Raw genomic sequence first — 24,617 nt, 5'->3', positions numbered from 1 at the left:
CAGTCTTGCTAACATCGTGGTGGAGAACATCGATGTGAACACCTCCATGGGCGCTGGAAAAGCGTTCAAGACACTCACCATGTAGTCACCATAAAACTGCCCGGAGGCAGCGATTGCGGGCTTCCCTCAGCCTGTTAGAGTCTGTGAAACACCAGCCATGTCGGCTCAGGGTGAGACCAGCTTTCCTCCTGAGGCCAGAGGAGCAGCAAGGAGCTCCACGCACGGCTGCAGTCTCTGGAGGCTGGCGTTGCAGCAGCACAGGGAGCAAAAGGAAGAGTCACAGAGATGGGAAAGAGAAAAGTAAAGTAAATTGGACAGAGCTCCAGAAAAGTATTAAAATGACACAAACTTGTTAATTTAGTAAGGTTGCAAAGTACAAGGTCAATGTACGTGGGTCAATTATCCTATATAATAAAAAGGTAATATGCAAATTAACCCTCACACCGTCACAAGATGGCTGTGTCCACAGCAGAGGCTAGGTTCCCATAACACAAGATGGCTGCGCCCACAGCGGAGGTGGGATTCCCATAATGAGCAATCAGCAGGGACCTGAGGCTGTGCTCCCCACCCAATGGGACTTGACTGGGGACCTCAGGCCATGCCCCCTGCCTGGCAGGGCAGGGCTTGACAGGGGACCTCAAGGGACGCCCGCCCCCCCCACCCCGGTGCTGGGCTGGGGGACCTTCGGCCATGCCCTTTGCCCTGGGCTGGGGGAACTCAGGCCGCACTCCCTGCCCCAGCACTGGGCTTAAGGACTTGAGAGTATGCCAGGGAACCTGAGGCTGCACCCCCCGCCCAGCAGGGCTTGATGGGGTGGGTCTGGCTGGGTCTGGGTCTCTCACGATTTCAAGGTTGGTTCATGCAGGTGGGCGGGGACTTGACTCTGGGTCCCGTGGTGTGCCCCAGACTCTGACAGGTGGAAGATTTTCATATACATTTTACTAATTTTCTTTCACCTCTGACACTTCTATTATAGAGAAAGGGCAAATAGCAATATTAAAGTATTTCTTCTAATTAATCCCCTTTTAATGTGCATGGTTTTCATGCACCAGGCCACTAGTCTATCTATATATAAAAGCCCAGCGATTGGAACAGCTGAACAACTGGAACCACCAATGGCTATGATGTGCACTGCAGCAGCCCCTGGCCTGATCCGGTCCCAATTGAAACCCAACACCCCAATCAGGGATGGGGCCGGCCAGCTAACTGCCAGTGGCCCCTTCTCCCCACCAGCCTGGCCTGATGGGTCTCCACTGGGGCAGGCCAACCAGACCCCACCCATGCATGAATTCATGCACCTCTAGTCCTATCTAATAAAGATGTAATATGCAAATTGACCCTCACACCGTCACAAAGATGGTGGCACCCAGTCCCCTCAGCCCTGGTGGAGTCCCCCAGTCCTTTCAGCCTCGCTGCTGAGAGCGGACAGTGGGGCATGCAGGCTTCGTTGCTGTGGTGGCGGCGAAGCCCCCAAGCCTGGCAGACAGAGAGCAGACAGCGGGGCATGGTGGCTTTGTTCACGTGGAAGCAGTGGTGAAGCCCCCAGGACCTGCAGACAGAGAGCGGACAGCCCACAGAGAGCAGAGAACCATGGGGAGTGGGCCTAAGACGTCAGTAGGACATCCCCTGATGGTTCCTGGATTGGTGAGGGTGCAGGCCAGGCTGAGGGACCCTCCCCCTGTGCACAAATTTTGTGCACCAGGCCTCTAAAATATATATATATACACACACACACACACACACACACACACACACACATACATACATATATACACACTAGAGGCCCAGTGCATGAAATTCATGCATGGGGGGGGCATATATATACTAGAGGCCTGATTCATGAAATTTGTGCATGGGGGGCATATATATACTATACTAGAGGCCCAGTGCATGAAATTCATGCATGGGGGGGTGTGGGAACCCCTTTCACGTCCCGCGTGGTTCAGGGTTCCGGTTCAGGGTTCGGGTTCTGGAGAAGGCCGCACACAATGAAAAGAGACTCGGAAAAGTATTAATTTGGAAATATTGGGGGCCAGGCGGGAGCCCAACTCTAGTGGAAGGACTACCCCTTGCTCTGGCCTTGCAATCCCTTTTATTGAGACTATGGGATACGCCCATAACCTTTAGGCAGGAAATTCCAATAACAGAAATTTACATAGGAGAAACAGAGTTGGAGGCTGCTTCAGCTAACAATGTTTCAACTAAACAGTGAGTGATTAAAACAATTAAGGTTGTTGACCAGCCTTCCCAGTTTCCTGTCCACATCCTTCCATCAGTGGTAGAATGATTGGCCTCCGGCATCTCCCCCGTTTCTTTCCTTAAAAAAAAATTTACATCTGCAGACCAGAAATAAACACATAAGAACAAAAATGTTTGAGTCCCAATTTCAATGTCCAACAGTTCTGAGTTCCAGTTTCAATGTCCAACAGTTCTTTATATGTACATGTCAGCAATGACATCTGGATAGTGAACAAATGGTGGTAAGGCAGGTCTGACCCTCTCTGGTTTGGTCCTGGGCAACCTGCTGCGTCACACAGCTGCTGACTGCTAGCATGGCAAGGCATCATCAGCGTCTTCCGTCTCTAGATTGTTTCTCCTCTTTGTCTTCATGGCTGGAGGATTACTGTCAATTCCTCTCTGTTGCAGGAATCCACATGGTCTTGGAGTTGTTTTCTGAAAATATACAAACATACTCTCGACCAAAAGTTAATAAAGGAATCTTTTCTATAAATTTTACTTGGGATCCTTTTTATTTTTTGCCCAGACGATTTTCCTTTGGCCTATTTTGATACCATGTATGTTTTTCATTGGTGTCTTGCTGTTAGCATTACAAATGAAAATGAAAATTTTTTAAAGTAAAAATTTTCTAGATGTAATTTACTTACAGAATATTTTTCCTTACATGCTATTTTTCCACTACATTATCCCCCCTTTTTTTGATTAATGGAGGCTTTTGGAAATTTTTTTTTTTTATAAATTTTGGTTAATACTTTAGGAACAGCCTCTTGTACAATTAAATTTTCTGTCAAATTTAATACTTTAACAACAATTTTAGTTTACTCTGTAAAAATTAATGGAAAGGATTATATGCATCCTTGAGAAAGCCCTGAGCACTCCTAGATTTAGGTTAGATTTAGATATAGGGCAGTCACCATTAGCCACTTCTCTGTTGCTTGGGTCTCAATATGAGCTGGGCTCTGTTACCTGGGTCCCGATCTGAGCTGGGCATGGGAAGCGCGAAGCAGCCATGGGGGCAGGAGACATCCCTCAGAAGGGGCGAGGATTCAAGCCCCTGCAAGGCTGGGGGGGTGAGGGACTGTGCCCCACCTCTGTTGATCCCCAAGTTCTCTCCTGATGGCCCCCTGCGACTGTGCCTGTCTTAGGTTGCCCCTCCCTTGAGGAGTCTTACCCGTCATTGACTAACCAGCCATCCTCCGGGGCCAAGCATGGTGATATGAGGTTCAGTTCTGTCTCCTTGGTAGCCTATGCCCCTATGGCCTCCACGCCCAGCACTTGCCTTGGGATCCTCTAGCCTGCTGGCAGGGTCCCGGCACTGATCACATATCTCGGGGAACCCAGGTTTCTTCTCCAGAGAGGGCCCAGCTCACGCCATTGTGCGAGAGACAGATCCATGGTGCCAGCCACCATGAGGCTTCAACTTCAGCATGAACTGAAAATTCAAGCAACAGCTATGGGCAATTGGATTGTGAGGAGAGGGTCCCTCTTTGCAAATAAGGCAAGAAAGGCCAATATAGGATGCTCAAGTGCCTTCCCAGTGAGGCTTTCCACACAGTGGAAGGGATTAAATCCTTTCATGTCCTTTTAAATTGCTGCCATACATAAAAAAAAATTTTAGATTTTTAAGTTTGTTTGGATTAATTGTACAATATGCTGTTGTAAAATATCAAAAACTATAATGACATTGTAGAATAATACCATGCAATTTTCAAGTATATTAGATCTGTTTTTAAAAGGATTTCCTTTAAGAAGAGAGAATAATTTTCTTGTATCACTCTGGGCCCTTGGAGTTTTACAAGAATCATCTCTGTTAAGGCCTTGAAATTTTAACAACCATCAAACAAATATTTATATCCATATATGATTTACTAGTTTTTGCATCAGCCATTCATATGCAAACTTGTTATCTACTTCCTGCTGGTTATTTGCCTTAGGGCGGGAATTTCAAAAAGGGGCTGCTTAAAATGCCTTGGTAAACTAGCTTTAATTTGTCTCCTGGTTCATCTTTGCCATCTTTAAAGCTAAACATCTCTAGGGTTTTTATTCTGTACACAGAAAAGTGTCAAGCCCAGCTCAAAAACTATGCGCACTCGTTTTTTAAACTGGCCCTTTCACTTTACATGAGCACAGAAATCCCCGATGCATCATGAATTTGTAAAAGCTTTAAGTCATTAGCTGGAAAAAGGAAAAATGGCTAATATGAGGAAAAATACCATGTAAGGATATTCTTTGCTCTAAGCCAATGGCAATTCAAATTTAAACTGTACATTCTCTGCACCTCTCCCAGGAGCAAGTAGTGATAGTCCCCTACTTCCTTGCCCCACCCATTTTCCTCCTGGATATTACATTAGGCAGGGAATCAGCACACATAAGGGTTCTTACCCATGAAGGGTCAGGAAACATAAGTCCAAAATACTTCCCCATTTTGCCCCAGGTAATATTACCGTACAGCTGATTACTGCTAGTATGGCAAGAAAGACGTTCTCAGGCGTCTGTACCATCCTCTTTACCATGCTCCAGGTGGTCTCCGGGCTGTTTGTTGTTTGGCTTGTCCTCCTCCTGCTCCTCATCTTTAGTGGATTGCTTGGAGTTGCTGTTCTTTGTGGCTGAAGTAGTTGAATTTCTGCGGCTGCATGGTGTGACTCCAGGCGCAAGGTCTTCATTTGTCTGGCTAATTTCTCTCGTGAATTCCTGTTGCAGTTTAATATTTCTAGCAGGAATCCACACGGGCTTGGAAAAATTCTCTGGGAATATACAAGCATACCCTCTGCCAAAGGTTAGTAATGGATCGGGTCCCTTCCATAAACCAGATTCGGGATCTTTCCATTTAACTAGACCATTTTCTTTTGTTTTATTCTGATGCCAATGTATTTCCATAGGCGTCCTTCCTTCATCATCACAAGTGAAAAAATTTAAAGTAATTAAGGCTTGGTGCAGTCTACCTGTAGGTGATTTCTCCATCATCCCACCTTTTTGTTTTTCAAGTTGGGATTTTAGCCGCTGATGCTGTCGTTCAATAATGGCCTGTCCTTGGGAATTATATGGTATTCCTGTAATATGCTGAATTTTCCACCTTTTACAAAATTCCTGGAATTGACAGCTCATGTAAGCAGGCCCATTATCAGTTTTAATAATTTTTGGAACTCCCATGATGGCAAAAGCAGCTAGGCAATGATTAATAACCTGTTTTGCTGTTTCTCCTGTAGATGCAGTAGCCCATAGGACTTTTGAAAAGGTATCTACGGAGACATGTAATGCCCCAAGGCGTCCAAAGGAATTATAATGCGTTACATCCATTTGCCAGATATGGTCTCTTAACAAACCTCTGGGGTTGACTCCTGTGTTAGGCCCTTGTGGTAGATGTAACATGCAAGTTGGACATTCCTTAATAATCTGTTTTGCCTGTTGTCGAGTGATTGAGAATTATTTAGACAGCATTTTGGCAGGCTGATGTAAAAGCTGATGAGATTCTAAGGCTTCTTTTAATAAAGCAACCAGTTGATCAGCCTGTGCATTTCCTTTTGTTAAAGGACCAGGTAAAACACTATGAGCCCTGATATGGGTGATGTAAAAAGGATACTGTCTCTGTTGTACAATCTGCTGAACTTGTTTGAATAGTAAAAATAAACTTTGGTCACTAAGCCATTTCAACCGGGCAGTTTCAATTCTATTCACTAAGTTTGCAGCATAAAAGGAATCAGAGACAATATTAAGAGACTCTTGGAAATCCTGCAATGCAGCCTTAATAGCTTCTAGTTCAATTCTTTGTACAGAAGTATGATTGGTCAGTATGACTCGGTCTGAATTTATTGTATGATAAGCAGCTTTCCCATTTGATGACCCATCAGTAAAAACAGTTAAAGCTCCAGGAATAGGTTCCTGCCTAGTATTTTTTGGTATAATGATGGAGGTATTATATAAAAATTGTAGTAATTTATCTTTTAATAGATGACAGCTAAGTTCCCCTGAATATCCACTTAACCCAATTTGCCAATTTATATCAGTCTGAAATAAAATTTCTACTTGCTTACCAGTGAGGGGGAGGTAGATACACTGGGACTCTTCCCCTCTAAGCTGTTTACAACGTTTTCTAATTTGAAATATTAATTGAGCCAATAGTTCTACATAAGTAACTGCAGTTTTAGAGGATTGATGTCCTAGGTAGACCCATTCAATAATGGCGGGAGAATTTTTATTTTGAAAGATGACTCCAGTGGGACTATTTGCAGTAGGGTTAATTTGTCCCAATAAAGGTAATTCGGGCTGTACCCGTGCTACTTGGGCTGAGGAAATTGCCTGCTCAACCCTTAGCAACTCATTTCTAGCTTCATCTGTTAAAGTTCGGGGAGAAGAAAGATTAGAGTCACCTCTAAGTAAACTAAATAAATTTGTCATTTCTCCTGTAGAGATCTTCAGATAAGGTCTTAACCAGTTAATGTCTCCTAATAATTTCTGAAAGTCATTTAAGGTTTTAAGACAATCTTTTCTTATCTCCACCTTCTGAGGCCTAATGCTTTGGTTTTCAATTATGGTTCCCAGATATTGGAAAGGCGTTTCTTTCTGTACCTTCTCTGGAGCAATTCTTAAACCCCATTTAGGGAGCTCCTCTTCTAATTGGGAAAACATGGCCAAGGTCTGTTCTTCCCATGGGCTTGCTAAGAGCAAGTCATCCATGTAATGAATAATGTAAGATTGGGAATATTTGTCCCTTAAAGGCTGAACAGCTTGAGCCACATATTTTTGACACAAAGTAGGGCTATTGGCCATTCCTTGAGGTAAAACCTTCCATTGATATCTTTTCATAGGCTCTATATTATTAATAGATGGCACTGAAAATGCAAATCTCTTTTTATCTTGAGGTGCCAAGGGAATGGTGAAAAAACAATCCTTAAGATCTACTACTATGAGGGACCAATTTAAAGGGATTTGTGAAGGCGCTGAGAGTCCAGGTTGTAAAGCTCCCATGGTATGCATAGTAGCATTAACTGCTCTAAGATCATGTAACAATCGCCATTTTCCTGTCGCCTTTTTAGGGATTGTAAATATAGGCGTATTCCAAGGACTATTGGAAGGTTCTATGTGACCAGCTTCTATTTGTTCTTGTATTAATTCACGAATATGACTTAATTTCTCCTTGGTTAATGGCCACTGATCCACCCATAGAGGTCTATCATCTTTCCATTGTATAGGATCAGCATGAGGGTGAGGAGACTGAGCAGTGACCGCTCCTAAAAAGGTTGATATCCTATCTGAGTCATTAACTGCCTTCCTTTACCGGTAATAATATATGCCTGTAAACCTTCTAAAACATCCCGGCCCCATAAGTTGACTGCAATTCCAGAGATGACGTAGGGCTGAAACCATCCTGTCTGTCCTTCCTCATCTTGCCACCTTAACACTGCAGCACTACGTTGTGTGTCATCTGGAACTCCCACCCCCTTAACTGAGCCCATAGCTTCTGCTGTGGACCAACTTGGAGGCCAGAATTCTTTGCTGATAACACTAACATCCGCTCCAGTGTCCACTAGACCCCTAAATTGTTTTCCCTCTATTCTTAAATTAATCATAGGACGGGTTTTGCTAATTTCATGTATCCAATAGATGTCCGAGAGTCCAAATCCTTGCATTTCTCTTTTCCTACTTATAGCCTCACCTTGCTGAACATAAGGTAGAAGTAGTATCTGAGCAATTCTTTGTCCTGGAGTAATTTGCATAACATGATTACATTCTAATATAACTTTAATTTCTCCTTCATAATTTGAATCAATGACACCAGGCAGAACAGTTAGTCCTTTCAGAGTGTTTCCACTCCTCCCTAAGATTAATCCTAAAGTTCCCAGTGGAACAGGTCCCCAAATTCCTGTAGGAATAGCTTGCCGAGCAATATCAGGGGTCAAAGTGACCGCTATAGTGCTGTTAAGATCCAGGCTTGCACTTTTTGGAGTTACTCGGATGAGGGAATCCACTGTGGGCCTTGCAAGGCAGATTTCCCCTACTGATGACGGGGCTGGGGGGCACCCCTCTGGCCGTTTCCCGGCGATTGACCATGCCCTCCATCTTGATCTAGAAGTTGCCCGTTTCTATGAAATCTCGATCTACACAGACTGGCCCAATGGTTCCCTTTCTGACATCTAGGACACCGAGGGATTGAATCTCTCAGCGGCTGAGTGTTTACACCTCTCCCTAGAGCACTACCTTGTGCCCTTCTTAATTGCCTACATTCCTTTTGGAAATGTCCTGCCTTTCCACACTTAAAACACCTCTTATTTCCCACTGTTACTGCAGCAGCGAGTAAATTTGCTTGAAAAGTGCCTGATCCCACATTCTGACATGCTCGAATCATCTCTGTAATGGTACTATTTCTTCTCAGAGATGTCAGGCATTTCTTACAATCAGCATTGGCATTTTCATAAGCCAATTGCTGAATTAAAATATCTCCTGCTGCCTCATGTTGAATCTGTCGTCTCACTGCTCGAGTGAGACGAGCCACAAAGTCAGAAAATGACTCTGTAGGTCCCTGCATACATTTACTAAAAGCTCCCTGAGGGTCCCCTTTTGTTGGTAAAGCCCACCAAGCTTTCCTTCCACAAAGTCTAATTTGCTCATACGCCTGTTGCACATAATGTAGCTGATTTTGTACATCCATATACTGCCCCAGTCCTGCCAGCATTTCATAAGTTATTTGAGCATTTGGCCCTCCGTTTGCGCGGGCTTGCTCTTGACATCTCTCCAAATATTCTCCCTTCCATAGTAAATAATCTCCTCCATCCAGAGTTGCACGAGCCAGAGAATACCAATCATAAGGAGCTAAGAATGCATCAGAAATATTATTCATGATTTCTCCTGTAAAAGGAGCCGTTGGGCCGTTTTGAACAACACTTTCTCGCAAAGCTTTTATCATTTTAAAATCTATTTTTTCATGTTGTCTTATTATCTGATTTGGGAGCTGTGGGTCAGCTACTTGTATAATAGGAAAAGCAAGCCTTTCTTCCACCGACATGTCCTTCATTCCTTCTCTGATGGCTCTGTGTATAGATGATTCTATTGGTGGCGAATTAAATGTTTCAGGATTAGGACATGGAGGTGGAGGGGGCCATAAAGGCCATTCCTCCAATTTTTCTTCCCGCTCCTCTCTAGGAGGAGCAGAGGGAGCCAGGGGAGGAGGCTCCTCCTCAGCCTCTCTAAAAGGCTCCAGCAAACACACTATTATGTTCCCCAGGGAGAAACAGTTTTTTGAGGTGAGTTTTTTTTTTTTTTTTCAAATTTTGACCAACTTTTTGCCAAACACTCAAGATCTAATGTACCTTCTTCAAGAAACCAAGGGTTATATTCTAAAACAAAAACTATAAAAGAATACCTTCTGAAACTTTTGATACCTTAAGCATACAAACCAAAATTCTAATAATAAAGTTTATTTTATATTTATAGCCTAATTCTTCCCCATTAGCCTGGCTGAAAAAGACGTTCCCACCCTACTTACAGTTCGCGACTCTGCAGCTAGTCCGTGGGCTTTGTGTACGGTGAACCTCCCTCACCTTTTTCTAGGTGAATTTTTTCCTTTCCTTCGCTCTTAGGCGAAAAATATCATCTCCTCCAGAAGCCCCGAGTTCAGGCGCCAGATGTGGGAACCCCTTTCACGTCCCGCGTGGTTCAGGGTTCCGGTTCAGGGTTCGGGTTCTGGAGAAGGCCGCACACAAATGAAAAGAGACTCGGAAAAGTATTAATTTGGAAATATTGGGGGCCAGGCGGGAGCCCAACTCTAGTGGAAGGACTACCCCTTGCTCTGGCCTTGCAATCCCTTTTATTGAGACTATGGGATACGCCCATAACCTTTAGGCAGGAAATTCCAATAACAGAAATTTACATAGGAGAAACAGAGTTGGAGGCTGCTTCAGCTAACAATGTTTCAACTAAACAGTGAGTGATTAAAACAATTAAGGTTGTTGACCAGCCTTCCCAGTTTCCTGTCCACATCCTTCCATCAGTGGTAGAATGATTGGCCTCCGGCAGGGGGGCATATATATATACTAGAGGCCTGGTTCATGAAATTTGTGCATGGGGGGGCATATATATACTAGAGGCCCAGTGCATGAAATTCGTGCACAGCGGGGGGCATATATATACTAGAGGCCTGATTCATGAAATTTGTGCATGGTGGGGGGAGACTGGTAAGGGTGTCTCTCAGCCCAGCCTCCACCCTCTCCAATCTGGGACCCCATGAGGGATGTCCGACTGCCCATTTAGGCCCGATCCCACCAGATCAGGCCTAAATGGGGAGTCGGACATCACTCTCACAATCCAGGACTGCTGGCTCCCAACTGCTCGCCTGTTTGCCTTCCTGATTGCCCCTAACCACTTCTGCCTGCCAGCCTGATCACCCCCTAACTACTCCCCTGCCAACCTGATTGATGCTTAACTGCTCCCCTGCCAGCCTGTTTGCCTCTAACTGCCCTCCCTTGCAGGCCTGCCCCCCCCAACTGCTCTCCCCTGCAGGCCTGGGTCCCCCCTAACTGCCCTTCCCTGCAGGCCCGGTCACCCCCAACTTCCCTCCTCTGCTGGCCTGGTCACCCCTAACTTCCCTCCCTTGCAGGCCTGGTCCCTCCCACCTGTCCTCCCCTGCTGGCCATCTTATGGTGGCCATCTTGTGTCCACATACGGGGAGGATCTTTGACCACATGGGGGCAGCCATCTCGTGTGTTGGAATGATGGTCAATCTGCATGTTACTCTTTTATTAGATAGGATAGAGGCTTGGTGCATGGGTGGGGGCCAGCTGGTTTGCCCTGAAGGGTGTCCCGGATCAGGGTGGGGGTTTCCTTGGGGTGTGGGGCAGTCTGGGTGAGTGGCCTGTGGCAGTTTGCAGGCCAGCCACACCCCCCGGCAACCCAAGCGGAGGCCCTGGTATCTGGGATTTATTTATCTTCTACAACTGAAACTTTGTAGCCTGGAGCAGAGCCAAGCCTTCTGCTTGCTCCGTGGTGGTAGCCATTTCTGTTGGGATTTATTTATCTTCTATAATTGAAACCTTGTAGCAGAGGCCAAGGCAGACCAGGGCTTCAGAAGCTTGGCTTCCTCCATCGCCAGGGGCAACCCTAGCCTCCTGATCTCTCCAGCTCCGTGGCTGCTGCCATTTTTGTTGGGATTTATTTACCTTCTATAATTGAAACTTTGTAGCCTGGAGTGGGCCGGCCATAGTGTGCGGAAAGCTTGGCTTCCTCCATTGCCAGGCAAACCCAAGCCTCCCTCCTGCTCTCTCCGTGGCCAGAGCCATCTTGGTTGGGTTAATTTGCATACTTGCTCCTGATTGGCTGGTGGGCATGGCTGGTGGGTGTAGCGGAGTGATGGTTAATTTGTATATTACTCTTTTATTAGATAGGATACATATATATATATATATATATATATATATATATATATATATATATATATAAGCCTAAGTGACCGGATGACCAGACAACTGGATGACTGGCCGACTGGCTGGTAGCTATGATTGATGTGCACTGATCTCCAGGGGGCAGAAGCTCAATGCAGGAGCAGCCCTCTGGTGGTCAGTGTGCTCCCCCAGCAGGAGCACCGCTCAGCTGACAGACGGGCTCCAGACACCGGACTCATGGCTGGTGAACGCAGCTGCAGGACGCTCCTGCAGACACTCCCCCTTCATGCCTTAGTGGCAGCGGCAGGCGCAGCAGGGCTGGGATGAGAGGGAAAGGCATGGCACCCAGCCTGGGCTCGGGCTCCTCCCTGGCTACCTGCTGCTTGGCACACTACTTGGTGCTGGGCAAGATTGACACAGACAGCGGGCTGGTGCCCAGTGAGCTGCGGGTAAGGCCAGGCTGCAGTGGTGCAGAAGTGCATTGATCACCACAGGCAAGGCGAGGGACCCCACCAGTGCACCGGGCCTCTAGTATTTCTATATTGACAGGGAACAACAGAAAATGAAATTTTAACATATTTAAAGTAACATTAAAAATAAGAAGTACATAGGGATGAATTTAGCAAAATATGTGCAAGACACGTAACAAAACGTGAAATTCTGCTATAAGAAATTGAGGAAGACATGAGTAAATGGTGAGATATTCCAAGTTTACGCATCATAGAACACATTTTTAAGATACCCATTATCCCCCAATTGGTCCAAAGAGTCAATAAATACAATGCCAATCAAAATCCCCATAGGTTTTCTGTGGTTTTGTAAATTAATAACTATTTATTGAGGTATAATTGACATGTAACATTATTGTCAAGTGTACAACATAATCTTATCCAATAAAAGAGTAATATGCAAATTGACCATCACTCCAAGACACAAGATGGCTGCCCCCATGTGGTCAAAGATGGCTGCCCCCATGTGGACATAAGATGGCCACCACAAGATGGCCATCAGGGAAGGGCAGTTGTGACCAGTTAGAGGTGACCAGGCCAGCAGCGCAGGGCAGTTGGGGGAGACTAGGCCAGCAAGGGAGGATAGTCGGGGTCAATCAGGCAAGCAGGGGGGGAAGTTAGGGTGACCGGGCCAGCAGAGGAGGGCAGTTTGGGGGGAACCAGGACTGCAGGGGAGGGCAGTTGGGGGTGACCAGGCCTGTAGGGGAGGGCAGTTGTGGGTGACCAGGCCTGCAGGGAAGGACAGTTGGGTGGGGACCAGGCCTGCAGGGGAGAGCAGTTGGGAGTGACTGGGCCATCAGGGGAGGGCAGTTGGGGGTGACCAGGCCAGCAGAGGAGGGCAGTTGGGGGACCAGGCCTGCAGGGGAGGGCAGTTGGGGGACCAGGCCTGCAGGGAAGGGCAGTTGGGTGGGGACCAGGCCTGCAGGGGAGAACAGTTGGGGGTGACTGGGCCAGCAGGGGAGGGCAGTTGGAGATGACTGGGCCAGCAGGGGAGGGCAGTTGGGGGCGACCAGGCCTGTAGGTGAGGACAGTTAGAGGCGAATAGACTGGCAGGGAAGGGCAGTTAGGGGTGACCAGGCAGGCAGGGGAGGGCAGTTAGGGGCAATCGTGCTGGCTGGGGAGCAGTTAGGTATCGATCAGGCTGGCAGGCAGAAGTGGTTAGGGGCAATCAGGCAGAGGCAGGCAAGTGGTTGGGAGCCAGCAGTCTTGGATTGTGAGAGGGATGTCCCAGATTGGAGAGTGTGCAGGCTGGGCTGAGGGACACCCCTTCCCCCACCCATGCACAAATTTCATGCTCCAGGTCTCTAGTAATTCAATATTTATATACGTTGCAAAATGACCAGCACAGTAAGTACAGTTAATATCTGTTAATATACACAGTTACCACATTTTTCTTGAATGAAGACTTTTAAGATCTACTCTCTTAGCAACTTTCAAATATGCACTACAGTGTTAACATTACATCCCAGGATCTACTTTTTTTTTATAACTGAATGTCTGTACCTTTGAATCCTTTCTACCCATCTTGCCCACCATCCACCTTTGCCTCTGGAAGCTACCAGTCTCTTCTCTATTTCTGTAAGCTTGTTTTTATTTGTTTTTAATATTTTAAGATTCCACATATAAGCGAGAACATACAGTACTTGTCTTTCTCTGTCTTATATCACTCAGCATAATACCCTCAGGGTCCATCAATGTTGTCACAAATGGTAATTGTTTTTTTCTTTTTAAGGATGAATAATATTTCATCGTGATACACACACACACACACACACACACACACACACACACACACACATATATATATATCCCTAATATGCAAACAGAGTGAATGGTGAAACAACTGAATAACCAGTCGCTATGATGGGCACTGACCACCAGGGGCGCACGTGGAACATGGTGGGTGTTGGCCACAGTGGGATGGTGGAGCAAGTGAGCAGGGACGCCAGACCAAGGTGGGGTGCTGGTCGCTGTCATTGGGGTGAGTCTCTGGTGGTTACTGAAAATTCTTTGCTCCTGCATGCCCCAGTTCTGCCCAGCACTCACACCTGCTGCCAGGTCCGACCCTGCTCGCACCCACTGCTGGCACTGGAGCCACCGCTCACACCCGCTGCCAACACCCAGCGTCAGCCCTGATCACTCGGTGCCATCAGTGTGTGTGAGCGGCAGTGCCGGCCCCATTTGCCCCTGAGGGCTTCTCCACCTCCTCCTGCTTCTGAGGGGTGATCAGGGCAGCAGCTGCCGCTCGCACCCACTGACGGCGCCACCCCACTCGCACCTGCTGTTGGCACCTGCCCCAATCGCTCCACATTATCAGCGGGTGCGAGCGGGGGGGCAACATCAGTGCGTGGAAGCGGCGGCAAGAGTGGGGGTGCAGGCAGACAGGGGGCCAGGGGAGCTGCAGCAGGAGGGGCCGGGCAGGGGCGTGGAGGATGGGCCAAGACCCACCCCTGTGCCCACCCCAGCCTTGCTGCCCACAGTTCCTTCGAGGTGCATGAATCTGTGCCCTGGGCCTAGTGCACACATGACATTTCCTTTCTCACTCATCAGTGGACACTTAGTTTGGGCCCATAGCTTGGCTATTGTATGCACTGCAGTGAACATGGGGGTACAGAGGCATTTTCAAACTAGTATGTTTGTGTTATTTGGATAAATACCCAGAGGTAGCCCTGGACGGTGTGGTTCAGTGGTCGGAGCGTCATTCTGTGCACCAAGGGGTTGAAAATTTGATTCCCAGTCAAGGACACATATCTCAGTTGCGTGTTCATTCCCTGCTCCAGGTCACGTGCATATGCGAGGCAACAAGTCGATGTGTCTCTCTCACATCAATGTTTCTCTCTCTCTCTTTCTCTCTCCCTTCTACTCTCTCTGAAAAAGCAATAGAAATAATATCCACTTGTGAGAATTAGCAAATAAAAAGTCCTCGCCAATACTTGTTGGTTGTTGATTTATTGATGATAGTTTTTCTAACAAATGTGAGGTGATATTTCATTGTGGTTTTGATTGCATTTTTCTGGTGATTGTTGATTTGAGGATCTTTTCATGTACCTATGGCCATCTGTATGTCTTCTTTGGACAAATGTGTATTCAGGTCCATTTATTAATCAAATTATTTGTGTTTTTTGCTTTATTTTGCTTGTGGGTTTTTTATTGTTGTTTTGCTATTAAGTAACATGGCTTACTGGTGCATTTTGGATGCTAACTCTCATTAGATACATAATTTGCAAATATATATTCTCCTAGGAGTTTTATAGTCTCACCTCTTAATGTTCAAGTCTTTCATCCATTTTGAGTTAGCCTGTGTGCTGTGAGATAGGGGGCGTGTGCTGTGAGATGGGGGCGTGTGCTGTGAGATGGGGGCCTGTGCTGTGAGATAGGGGGCGTGTGCTGTGAGATGGGGGGGTGCTGTGAGATGGGGGTGCTGTGAGATGGGGGTGTGCTATGAGATGGGGATGTGCTATGAGATGGGGGTGTGCTGTGAGATGGGGGTGCTGTGAGATGGGGGTGTGCTGTGCGATGGGGGGGTGCTGTGAGATGGGGGTGCTGTGCGATGGGGGGTGCTGTGAGATGGGGTGCTGTGAGATGGGGGTGCTGTGAGATGGGGGTGTGCTGTGCGATGGGGGGGTGCTGTGAGATGGGGTGCTGTGAGATGGGGGTGCTGTGAGATGGAGGGTGCTGTGAGATGGGGGGTGCTGTGAGATGGGGGTGCTGTGAGATGGGGGTGTGCTATGAGATGGGGGTGCTGTGAGATGGGGGTGTGCTGTGAGATGGGGGTGCTGTGAGATGGGGGGGTGCTGTGAGGTGGGGGGGTGCTGTGAGATGGGGTGCTGTGAGATGGGGGTGTGCTGTGAGATGGGGGGTGCTGTGAGATGGGGGTGCTGTGAGATGGGGGTGTGCTATGAGATGGGGGTGCTGTGAGATGGGGGTGTGCTGTGAGATGGGGGTGCTGTGAGATGGGGGGGTGCTGTGAGATGGGGGGGTGCTGTGAGATGGGGTGCTGTGAGATGGGGGTGTGCTGTGAGATGGGGGTGTGCTGTGAGATGGGGGTGCTGTGAGATGGGGGTGCTGTGAGGTGGGGGTGTGCTGTGCGATGGGGGGGTGCTGTGAGATGGGGGTGCTGTGAGATGGGGTGTGCTGTGCAATGGGGGGGTGCTGTGCGATGGGGGGGTGCTATGAGATGGGGGTACTGTGAGATGGGCATGCTGTGAGATGGGGGTGCTGTGAGATGGGGGTGCTGTGAGATGGGGGTGTGCTGTGCGATGGGGGGGTGCTGTGAGATGGGGGGTGCTGTGAGATGGGGGTGCTGTGAGATGGGGTGCTGTGAGATGGGGTGCTGTGAGATGGGGTGTGCTGTGCGATGGGGGGGTGCTGTGCGATGGGGGGGTGCTATGAGATGGGGGTACTGTGAGATGGGCGTGCTGTGAGATGGGGGTGCTGTGAGATGGGGGTGCTGTGAGATGGGGGTGTGCTGTGCGATGGGGGGGTGCTGTGAGATGGGGGGTGCTGTGAGATGGGGGTGCTGTGAGATGGGGGTGCTGTGAGATGGGGTGTGCTGTGCGATGGGGGGGTGCTGTGCGATGGGGGGGTGCTGTGAGATGGGGTGTGCTGTGAGATGGGGTGTGCTGTGAGATGGGGGTGCTGTGAGATGGGGTGTTGTGAGATGGGGGGGTGCTGTGCGATGGGGGGGTGCTGTGAGATGGGGGGGTGCTGTGCGATGGGGGGGTGCTGTGAGATGGGGTGTGCTGTGAGATGGGGTGTGCTGTGAGATGGGGGTGCTGTGAGATGGGGTGTGCTGTGAGATGGGGGGTGCTGTGAGATGGGGGGGTACTGTGAGATGGGGGGGTGCTGTGAGATGGGGGTGCTGTGAGATGGGTGTGCTGTGCGATGGGGGTGCTGTGAGATGGGGTGTGCTGTGAGATGGGGTGCTGTGAGATGGGGTGTGCTGTGAGATGGGGTGCTGTGAGATGGGGTGTGCTGTGAGATGGGGGGGTGCTGTGAGATGGGGGGTACTGTGAGATGGGGGGGTGCTGTGAGATGGGGGTACTGTGAGATGGGGTGCTGTGAGATGGGGGGGTGCTGTGAGATGGGTGTGCTGTGCGATGGGGGTGCTGTCATTGTTTTCCATATGACTGTCTCCATGGTTTTCTGTTTTGTGTCAGTTGCTGTGCCTCACTTTTCGTAGAAATCGTCATACTGGTTGTAGCGTGTACGTAGAGAAGCGCAGACCCGGAGTAGACAAAATAATCTGAAGATGAAGACCGAAGCTAGGACTTCACTGCAGACTGCATTGGCTCGTCATGGACAGCAGGGCGGTGGTAGGAGATGAGACTCGGGCGAGGAAGCCTAAATGCTAATGCGTTATTCCTGAGGAAATGGGGGACTCACAGCCTCTGTGGGGGTTAGTTTTGTTTTGTTTTTGTTTTTGTTTTGATGGGAGTAACCGAAGCCTGGACCATACGAGGAAATAAATAATGTGACTTTACAAAACTAAAGAGCCCTCCCAATGTGTCAGTGGTTGCCCGAGGCGAAGGGAGCGAAAGGTACCTTTGGGTACAGAAATGCTCACTGCGGTTGGCTGGTGTTCACCCAGAGGAATATATTGTCACAATTCCTGGCTGACATTTGAAATGCGGTCTTTACTGCACGGGCACCAGTCCCAGAGGGGGGAGCCGCTGCCCGCGTCACCCAGCAGCGCGTCCCTCCCTCACGCGGCCGTGGCTCTGCGGCGCCTACCAGCCCGCGGCCCTCAGGCCGAGCAGAGCCCTCACGCCCCGTGGGCAGAGGGGGCCGCACAGACAGTGTTCTTGGGTGAGCACTCAGGGATTACTTAGTATTTCCTTAAAGTTTCTAGAAAGCGAAAGAATTTCCTGTTTCTACTTTTTTAAATTGCTTTTCTTGGCATTGAGACTTAGTCGAGTCCCTGTGGAGTGAAGCCTGGAGAATCGAGCCACCTGCTTAACCATGTGCAATCTTGGGGCTCCCACTGAGGGTTCTTCCTATGGCCAACACGGCTTCTGTCAGAGTCTCAGGGAACGGAGAAGTGGGGGCGCAGCCTGTGCTGAGCAGAGGCCCAGGTACCTGTGCGGGAGCCTGCCTTCCTCCCACACCCGCCCACTTCCCCAGGGGGCTCCTCTCCGAGGGAAACCGGAAGAGTGCTGTGACCAGGTGATGTTCCAGAAAACACTTCCATCAGACCACCTGAGGACCGGAAGGCCGCTGGCGGACACGGCCTGGACCTCCCAGAAAACAGGTCCTGAGGAAGGGTTTCCAGGGAGCCGGGCCTGGCCCCTCCGTGGGGACGGTGTCCGCTTCCCCAGCTGCTTTCCTCGGCCTTGAGCTGAGTCCAGCTCCTGGGAGGAAGCCTTGGAAACCAGCCCCTCTGCCGCACAGCATGGATGCATTTCAGTTACATGCACGCACACACGTGCACCTATGTGCCCGCACACACACAGAGGTGCCTGGAGCTGATGTGGCTAGCAGTAGTCCAGCAGCAGGACATCTGGCCAGGGTCCCTTGTGCCCGGAGTCCCGTTGATTGCTCCCAGCCAGCGCTACCACAGTGAACGGGTGCTTCTTAAGAAGTCGGGTAGCGGCGCGCAGTGTGGACACCCACGGGGCTCGGGGGTTTTCTGTGGAGAATGGCTTTGCGCATCTCCTCCATGTGCCGCATGGCCGCGGCCCCAACCTGGGTCAGAGCCGCCAGCTGCTTCCAGGCCCCACGCGGCCACAGCCACGCGGGCACCGCGCTGACAACCACGCCGCAGGGAGGAGAGAGTGGAGCAGCGCCGTCCACGCCCGTGTCCCCCACGTCCCTGAGCCCGGGGGCAATGACTCCCGGGCCACCCCCTGGGAGGAAGTGCTGGGTGTCAGTGAGGACTCAGGGACGAACAGACATGCCCACAGCCACGTGTCTGGGGCTGTGAGCGAGTGAAGCGATGGCGGGACGGGCCACAGAGTGGGGGCTCCCTGCGCAGCTCCTCCTGGCTTTGCCGACAAGGTTCACTGACCTGTTACCATGGAGACCGTGCTTTGGCGAGTCTGATGAGCCCTTTTAACAACTTTCAAGACAAATGGATGCATCGATTACTGGGTCCAGGGCTTAATTTAGGGGCGCAGACGGGAGAGCAGGTTGTTTGTTTGTTCAGTGCAGACATGAGAAGCAAGTGCCGCTGGGGCTGACTTAACAGCCGCGCTCTCTCCCTGGAGTGGGAGACGGTTTACCTCCTCCCTGTTGTACAAAGCGTGCTGAGGGGTCACCCAGGTGTGGGGGTCACACAGGTGTGAGGGGTCACCCAGGTGTGGGGCCACACAGGTGTGAGGGGTCACCCAGGTGTGGGGCCACACAGGTGTGGGGGGTCACACAGGTGTGGGGGTCACACAGATATGGGGTCACACAGATGTGCAGGGTCAAACAGGTCTGAGGGGCCACACAGGTGTGAGGGATCACAGAGGTGGGAAGAGGGTCTCACAGGTGTGGGGGTCACACAGGTGTGGGGTCACACAGGTGTGGGGGTCACACAGGTGGTAAGAGGGTCACACAGGTGTGGGGTCACACAGGTGTGGGGTCACACAGGCGTGGGGTCACACAGGTGGTAAGAGGGTCACACAGGTGTGGGGGTCACACAGGTGTGGGGGTCACACAGGTGGTAAGAGGGTCACACAGGTGTGGGGTCACACAGGTGTGGGGTCACACAGGAGGAAGTCACTGAGAACCTGAGGCTCTCCCCGGGGAGAGGGGGACACCGCTCAGCCCACTTCCCTGCAGAGGACCCCGCTCTCCATGGAGCTGGCGGTGACCTGGGCCCTTCCCGCGCTCAGTAGGGCGGTGACAGGAAGACCCCTCCAGCCCCAAAGTGCATTTCGACCGACTCTGGTGCTAAACCAACGGGCTCCGCACTGGGTTAGAGATCGCGAAACGCGCACCTGCCCCTCCTCCTCCTCAGAAGCGGTTCCTGCGGCTCAGCCCCCCGACAGCTGGGGCCCCACATGAGAGCTGGGCTCCGCACCAAGCGTCCGCCACGGCCCCGAGGGCGACCTGCATGTGTCCTGCACAGGCAGGTGAAGAGACTCTTCAGGGTCACCATGGTGTGTAGACAGCAGGGGTGTGCACACACATGGGCCCCTTATCCATGGGCCCCGCCTCCGGGCCCCCAGTGGGTGCCTGAGCCGGGGAGTATGGAGCCCTATAAATGGGATGCTCTTGCCTGTATGTTCTCACCTTCTCACCTAAGGAAGCGCTTGCCAGCCTCTCGGAGGCCTATCTGCATCGCAGCATCACGGGGACCGTGGTGAAGTGACGGTGACAGCACGAGCTTGGTAGGCTGTGACAGGATCTGAGGCCAGGACTCACAGGACAGGGGCTGGGCACGGGGCAGATGGGACGGATGGGGCGGACGGGCTGGACAGGGCTGGGCACGGGGCTGACGGGGCGGACGGGGCGGACGGGGCGGACGGGCCGATGGAGTGAGAGCTCGTGGCACTGCTCAGGCCGGCACCGCTCTCCGCGTGTGGATGGTTTACTTCTGGGTTTTCCATGTAACAGTTTTGGACCAGGATTGATCGAGGGTGATGGACACATGGGCAGCAAAACCACTGGTGGGGACAGCGGCACTTAGACCCTCAGCTGAAAGATGTGTTACCAGGAAGTGCTTCTGGGTGTCATCGCAGCCCTGCGAGAGCAGGACAGAGGACATGGCACCCCTACGCCCGTGCGGAGAGCAGCTCCAGCGGGTGCCATGTCGCTGTGTTCCTCATGAAACTGTCCTGAGACCCCCGAGGCAGTGTGTCTGCCGGGCTAAGTAGGAAGCTCAGGTGCCCCGGTGGGAAGTGACTGCCATTCCATTTGTGAAAACTGAAACAAGTGTGGACTCAACAATTCAAAGGCAGACCGACCGCGCTGGGTTACCGCCGCCGCTGCCGCCCTCGTGCCAGCCCCTTGGGTTTCAACGAGGCTGGGTGACGCTCCAGAGTGGGAGACGAGCCAACTTGGGAGCAGACTGGACCCTGCTTCATTCAACATCACCACCAGCTATTTGATAACGACAGACCCGACGAGGCGCAATTTACATGGATGCATCATGCCTTACGTGGGAAAGACAGCAACTCCAGGGGAAAGCTGCCATTGTGGAGAAGTTGTCTAGTCTTCAGTTCCAGAAAATCCAGCACAGCATCAGGGCACAGGACCACCAGCCCACGCCAGAGAGCTGCATCCTCAGCTTACGGCCGATGAAGACCCCACCATGGGGTTCCACCAGATGTTCCTACTGAAGAACATCAATGGTGCTTGGGTTTGCACCAATGGCATGTTCAGGCTTGCCCTGCACAACTTCGGCTGACCTCCTCCCAGCCAGGCACGCATGCTGTTTCGTCCTCCTCCTCTTCCAGGTACTATTCCCACTCCTGCAGATGCTCCAAATAGCATACACAAAGGAGCAGGACTGAGAGGGAGCGGGCGCAGTGTGCTGCTGCTACCTAGGTATTGTGCATGATGTTTGGACGCTAGACTGGTTACATCTGACAGAAGTTTGTGTTGTACCAGCGCATGCCTTGGAAAGACTTAAATAATGCAAAAGGTTGTCTTTTTTTGTTGTTTTTAATCTACTGACAAGTTGCTCTAGTCCATATATGACAAACCCACAGCCAACATCATACTCAATGGGCAAAAACTAAAACCATTTCCCCTAAGAACAGGAACAAGACAGGGATGCCCACTCTCACCACTCCTGTTCGACATAGTACTGGAAGTACTAGCCATTGCGATCAGACAAGAAGAAGAAATAAAAGGCATCCAAATTGGAAAAGAAGAAGTAAAACTGTCCTTATTTACAGATGACATGATATTGTACATAAAAAACCCTAAAGTCTCCATCAAAAAACTAACAGACTTAATAAATGAATTCAGCAATGTAGCAGGATACAAAATTAATGCCAAGATATCTATGGCATTTCTTTATACCAATAGTGAACTTACAGAAAGAGAGACTAAAAAAGCAATCCCATTTACCATTGCACCAAAAAAATTAAGATACCTAGGAATAAATTTAACTAAGGAGGTAAAAGACCTACACGTGGAAAACTACAGGACACTGAAAAAAGCGATAGAGGAAGACGTAAACAGATGGAAGAACATACCATGTTCATGGATTGGTAGAATCAACATCATTAAAATGTCCATACTACCCAAAGCAATCTATAGATTCAATGCACTCCCCATTAAAATACCAACGGCATATTTCACAGACCTAGAACAAACTCTCCAAAAATTCATCTGGAATAAAAAAAGACCCCGAATAGCCACAGCAATCTTGAGAAAGAAGAACAAAGTAGGTGGGATCTCAATACCAGATTTCAAGCTGTACTACAAAGCCGCTGTTCTCAAAACAGCCTGGAACTGGCACAAGAACAGACATATAGACCAATGGAATAGAATAGAGAATCCAGATATTGACCCAAACCACTATGCTCAATTAATATTTGACAAAGGAGGCATGAACACACAATGGAGTCAAGACAGTCTCTTCAATAAATGGTGTTGGGAAAATTGGACAGATACATGCAAAAAAAAAATGAAACTAGACCACCAACTTACGCCATACCCAAAAATAAACTCAAAATGGATATAGGACTTAAACATAAGACGGGAAACCATAAAATTACTAGAGGAATCCACAGGCAGAGAAATCTCAGACATATGCTGAAGCAATTTCTTCACTGATACTGCTCCTAGGGCAATGGAAACTAAAGAGAAAATAAACAAATAGGACTACATCAAGATAAAAAGCTTTTGCACAGCAAAAGAAACCAACAACAAAACAACAAGAAAGCCCACTGCATGGGAGACCGTATTTGCAAATGTTATCACTGATAAAGGTTTAATCTCCAACATTTACAGGGAACTCATACAACTTAACAAAAGGAAGATAAACAATCCAATCAAAAAATGGGCAACGGACCTAAATAGAATCTTTTTGAAAGAAGAGAGAAGGAAGGTCAAGAGACATATGAAAACCTGCTCAAAGTCACTAATCATCCAAGATATGCAAATCAAAACGACAATGCGGTACCATCTCACACCTGTCAGAATGGCTATCATCAACAAATCAACAAAATACAAGTGCTGGCGAGGATGCGAAGAAAAAGGAACCCTCATGCACTGCTGTGGGAATGCAGACTGGTGCAGCCACTGTGGAGAACAGTATGGAGTTTCCTCAAAAAACTAAAAATGGAACTCCCATTTGACCCTGTGATCCCACTTCTAGGAATATATCCCAAGAAACTAGAAACATGAATCAGAAAGGATATATGCACTCCTATGTTCATAGCAGCACAATTCACCATAGCTAAGATTTGGAAACAGCCTAAATGCCCATCAGCAGATGAGTGGATTAAAAAACTGTGGTACATCTACATAATGGAATACTATGCTGCGGTAAAAAAGAAGGAATTCCTACCATTTACAACAACATGGATGGAGCATTATGCTAAGTGAAATAAGCCAGGCAGAGAAAGATAAATATTACATGATCTCATTCATTTATGGAAAATAATGAACAACATAATCTGATGAACAAAAACAGACCCAGAGACAGAGAAACATCGATCAGACTGTCAAACCTCAGAGGGAAGGTAGGGGAGGGTGGGGAAAGAGATCAACCAAAGGACTTGTATGCATGCACATAAGCCTAACTAATGGACACAGACACCAGGGGGGTGAGGGCATGAATGGGGGTGTTGGGGGGGGTAATGGGGAAATAAGGACACATGTAATACCTTAATTAATAAAGAAATTAAAAAAAAATTCAAAGGCACTTCATTCAAGACGCCAGAGTGCATCACAGCCATGGGCGCTGGTGTCCCTGTGTGAACGTCACACATGGTGAGCAGGAGAGGCAGGGGTTAGCTCACACACGAGATCGTCCCTACAATAGAGCATCTCTTATATTTATGCTGGAAAGATGTTTAAGAACTATTTTCTTACTTACTATGTTACAAGTAGAAAATGTCTTGGTGATTATGATAAGAGACATAGTAATGGTTTTTCCCATCAGTGTTTGATAGCTTCTAATAAGATGAAATCATTTTGTGGACAAATAAAAACACAAAATTATTCCTTCCTCTGGTGGGAATGACCGTTTGGACACATTTTTGTCATGAGATACAAGCAGAAGCAACAGCCACTTGCGTGTGAAGCGCTCCCGCTCCTGGAGGGCTGGGCAGAGCAGGGCCACGGAGCTGCTTCTGTTCACTGGCAGGACAGGAGGCGTGCGCAGAGCGCCAGGGCCCCAGCGGGAAGTGGCAGCATCAGGCGATCCAGCGGGACCCAGAGAACCCACCGGAACAGCCCGCTGGCTCTGGTTTTGTTCCAAGAACATGCTTAGCTCTTAGAAATAGGTTTGTAGCACAAAGGGTGCCTTCAAACATCGTTTTGGCCCTTAGGTTACTTCCCTGTTAACTTCTGATCTGTGGCAGGTACATTCAAACGTCCAAAGCTTTGTTAAATG

The 24,617-nt window shown here is 49.2% G+C and overlaps 1 pseudogene across 1 annotated transcript; it reads left to right on the top strand.

The window, feature by feature from the left end:
* Positions 1 to 11,947: 11,947 nt before the first annotated feature.
* LOC308236859 (nuclear transport factor 2-like) lies at positions 11,948 to 21,452 on the top strand (annotated as a pseudogene). Its single transcript has 3 exons — positions 11,948 to 12,058; positions 20,349 to 20,410; positions 21,085 to 21,452. The product of its transcript is annotated as a nuclear transport factor 2-like (transcript).
* Positions 21,453 to 24,617: the final 3,165 nt, after the last annotated feature.

The sequence above is a fragment of the Plecotus auritus genome (genome assembly GCF_963455305.1).
Source record: "Plecotus auritus genome assembly, chromosome: 11".
NCBI lineage: Eukaryota > Metazoa > Chordata > Mammalia > Chiroptera > Vespertilionidae > Plecotus > Plecotus auritus.
The sequence above is the reverse complement of the archived record's forward strand: the minus strand, read 5'-3'. Positions and strand labels throughout refer to the sequence as shown.